Here is a 4,764-nt window from a genome sequence, read left to right on the forward strand (position 1 = left end):
CAAATCTGTTTCATTAACTGTGGTAACCCAGTGGCTTTTAAAAATAAAATAACTACATAAATAACTACATAAATAACTTTTAATTAGTCTTAGTCTTAGCAATAAGGTTTAATTATAATAAGGACATAAGGGGAGTCATTACAATGCCAAAAAAGGATACTAAAATTTTAAAAGTAATTACTCCTGTTGATGTAGTACAAAAGAATAATCCTTTAGTTAAAAATATCGCAAAGATATCGGGAAAATGGTACAAGCGCTGGCCTGAAATTGACCAACCATGGCCAGTAGAGGGGACCCTAAATCCAGATGTAATTAAAAGCAATGAAGGTGCTTGTGTCCACTTACAAGGCTGATCAAAAAAGAGGAGAAACAAGGGAAAAATGTAACAAAAAAAGACAAATAGAACTTGGTACTCTCCAGTTGTTTGAAAACGAGGGACAGAAATTGATGAAAACTGTAATGGATAGAGATAAAAATGTGGAAAAAATAGAAAAATTAATGCTAGAAGTTAATGCACAATTCTCACATATGGATCCAGTACAGAGACCCCCACCTTTACAAAGAGGAGAAGAAGTTTAAGGAAATTTATCCCCAGCTCCTAGTGATCAGTCAGGAGGGTAAATATCATATCAAAAAATGGAGGGAAGTTTAAGGAAATTTATCCCCAGCTCCTAGTGATCAGTCAGGAGTGTAAATATCATATCAAAAAATGGAGGGAAGTTTAAGGAAATTTATCCCCAGCTCCTAGTGATCAGTCAGGAGGGTAAATATCATATCAAAAAATGGAGGGAAAAGGACCCAGGAGATGACATCTCTGATGAAAGTGAGAAGGGAGAGAGTGATGGAGACTCGGAGAGCGAGGGTCCTTTGCTCGCAAGGGAGTTTTCTCCAATGACATCCAGTACCAGAATAAAAGAACAGACGAAGGGCTTTAAGAGAGGTTGAAGGAAGCATAGAACAATGCCTTTCGTACTGGGATAAATCTACTAGTCCAGAAAGCCGAAGAGCACTGGAAAACCAATTAGAGAAGCTCCTTATACAGAAGAAAGGGTTGCGGGAAAAAAGTCCCCAAACATTGGAGATGAAATATGCACTGTGCTCAAGAAAAGGAAAGGAACTTGAAAAGATGTGTCCAGTGATCATTCGAGGACAGAATTTGGAGTACAAGCCTTGGCAGAGTACAGATGTCAGATATACTTGAAGTTACCTACTCTTCAAGATGGAGCATATCCTTGGATTTCAAAGTTGGAAGAGCTTATGGTGGGAACGCAGCCTGCTATAGGGGATATGAAGAGGCTTTTGGCTAACCTCTTGGGGGTTCCAGCTATGGAAGAGATTCTACAGAAAGCTGGACTTAATCGATATGTGGGAACTGCTGTAAATGATCCAGAGCTGTTTGCTGCAACTAGAAGTCGAGTGTGGAGAGCACTGAGAGATACATTTCCGACAAATGTACATCCAGATAACATTCTTATTGAACCACTGGGACAGGAAGAAAACCCGAGGGCCTATGTGTCGAGAGCCCATCAAGTGTGGAGATATGTTACAGGAAATGACCCGGATTTGAATCAAATGGAACAATCCATTTTGCGAGCCAAAATACAGAAGGGGCTGCCCTTACCAGTAAAAAGTAAACTGGCAGAAGTGGTTGGTCTTGGAAGCATGACAAAGGGTGTTTATACAGATCATATAGCCCATCAAGTGGAGCTATATAGAAAAAAGGAGCATGATCAAAAAGAGCAGGATCAAGAGATCCTCAGAAAACTGAATCAAATACAATTGGTGGATACCGAGAAGGAGGAAAAGAAGCAGGCTGTGGTTATACAGAGCCAGCCTCCACTAAATCAACCATCGCCACAAATGCAGCCGAACCAGGTCCAGTTCCAATCGTCCCAGCCACCATCAGTGGTTCCAGTTGTTTTCTACCCACAGCCAGGGTTTGGTCTAGTGCAGATAGGGAAAGGAAGAGGAGGAAATTTCTATCCGAATTTCCACCAGTTTTCAGAAGTATGTTATTGTGGACAGTTTGGCCACTTTGCCCGTGAATGCAACAGCCTAGGAGGAGTTATTTGATGACAATTCTTACCCATCATGGTCTCAGAAATCTCTTGAATTATGGTAAATATACATTGACTATGCCTAGGCTTAGAGACTATCATAGGCTCTTAGAGCAGGAAGATGTCACCCTAGTGAAGTGTGCCACGGTGAATCCAGCTGAGAATTTGCCAACTCCAGAGGATGGTGAGCCACATGATTGTGTTCAAGAAGCAGAGAAATACTTAAGGTTTAGATCTGCATCTGCACAGCTTGCTGAACTTGTGGGGTTAACTGAAGCATGTTTATCCCTGTAAGACCCACTGTTGCAGAATTACAACAATTTTGGTTATCCCCAAAAAACCTAATTATTTTTTTTTTGGTTCAACCACATTAACATGATCATTGGGTCCTATTGTTTGTTCTCACAATGCGATTGGATCCAACATTTGTATATAAGGCCCGCCCTCAGGTCAAGAAGTCACACAACCTCCAATATTTTGATCGAGCAACATCCCTTCGATTTACTGGACTGAATTCATCTGATTCAAGTAAGTAAAATGCTTTGAATATTTTTTTTGTGTTTATTACAGTGTCTAGAACATGAACATATGTAGTTATTGTGGAAAATATGCCCTATATTTTATTTAGAGCTTGTTTTATAATTGTTGCAATATGACAACGTTGGGAGAGAGTGGTAGTCAAAACAGCCCTGTTTGAGAGGAACGTCTTGAGAGGAACTTCAATTAAAATTTTCACAATATAACTTTAAACTACACATGATTTACACATTCTAGCCTTTAGCCTTATATTGGATTACATATTCACATATTTTACTGTATTAGAAACTAAAGTGCAAAGATATATTGCCGTATCTAAACATTTTCATTTACTTAGAATGATTTCTAACCACCTTAACACTCAGTATTTTCTCCTTATCACAGAATGCAGGACTTTCTAACAAAGAAATCCTGTTTGTGCATGTCTGCCCTTTGTCTTAGGAACATTTTCTTATCAAGAGAGACTATCAATTCATAGTCAAAGCAGTTGTGGGGGATGCTCCTGGTGCATTTGTGGCATTGTTCTGGAACAGGTGTTAATGTTCACGACTGTAAGGTGTGGTTGTAAACTGGAGGTTACATGCATTCCTATTTGGATGATAATCACAGNCTATCAATTCATAGTCAAAGCAGTTGTGGGGGATGCTCCTGGTGCATTTGTGGCATTGTTCTGGAACAGGTGTTAATGTTCATGACTGTAAGGTGTGGTTGTAAACTGGAGGCTACATGCATTCCTGTTTGGATGATAATCACAGTCTACAATAGGTCAGCCATACAGTATTGTGACCAGTGAAATGTGTGAATAGGCTACTTCAGTGCAATGTGTAAACACTTCATAATGAAATTATTCTCCCCACCACCCCATCTTTCCTGCTGGTCATCTAGAATCTAGTAAGCATGTGTGCTATTTGTATATACAGTGTACATTTGTTTCAATTTTATTTTTTCCATTTCAGAATGCCACCAGCAAGGAGAGATCCTCAGTACAGTGTGCAGGATGTAATTGCCATCGTCCAAAACGGAGAGAGTGATGTGGACATGGATTTCGACGACACTGATGCAAGTGACGAAGAATCAGATAGCGTTGCCTGTGTGGACAAAGAAAACCAAGAACCTACTGATTGCCCAGCCAATGTGGACATTGAGCCCCAATCAAGCAAACACATCATGCCCCGTGACAGATATCGCTGGCAAAAAAAAGATTTTATCAGTCCCAATACTGATTTTTCTGGTCCAGCTCTCACAGATGATGTCACCTCCCTCCACACACCACTGCAATACTTCCAAAAGTTTGTGTCAGAAGACATGGTTCAAGCTCTGGCAACAAATACGAATGAGTACAGCATTCAAAATCACGGAAGATCGGTTAACACTAATGCAAAAGAAATACAGACAGCGTTGGGCATGTACCTGAGGATGGGCCTGGTACAAATGCCTGGAACCCGTATGTACTGGGAGACGGACACACGGCACCCACCTGTTGCTGATGTGATGTCACGCAACAGATTCCAATCGCTGTTGACAACATTACATTTTGCAAACAATTTGACAGTGTCAGAGACTGAAAAGAGGGACAAACTCTGGAAACTCAGACCATGGCTTGATTCACTCAGAGAGAACTGCCTGCAGGTGGTACCAGAAGAGCACAATTCTGTGGATGAGATGATGATACCTTTCAAGGGGAAGTTCAGCAGCATCAAGCAGTATATGCGAGGCAAGCCAATGTTGTTGGACTCATTTACAGCGAAATACAAGTACGCCCTGAAATCCCGGCGGTGGTACATGTACATCTTCTGGCACACCATCACCCTCGCTGTGGTCAACGCCTGGCTCCTCTACAGGCGGCACTGCCAAGCTCTCAAGATGCCAAAGAAGGAGATACTGAACATGAGAAAGTTCCAGGCACAGCTAGCATCCTCTCTCATTCTGGTGGACACAACACTGAAAACTCCAAAGAGAGGACGACCATCTTCAGGCAACGGGAGCCCAGACGCAGCAGGGAGCCCTTTGAATGCTGGAAAGAGAGCATCCTTAGGTGATGGGAGTCCAAACGGTCCCTCTTCCAAAAAATCATGTGCACACCCCCCTCTGGATGTGCGCAGGGACCTCACTGGACATTTTCCACTGAAGACAAAGAGAGGACGCTGCAGACATTGCAGTAAAGGGTATA

Source organism: Epinephelus moara, chromosome 21, assembly GCF_006386435.1.
Source record: "Epinephelus moara isolate mb chromosome 21, YSFRI_EMoa_1.0, whole genome shotgun sequence".
In the NCBI taxonomy this organism is placed as follows: Eukaryota; Metazoa; Chordata; class Actinopteri; order Perciformes; family Serranidae; genus Epinephelus; species Epinephelus moara.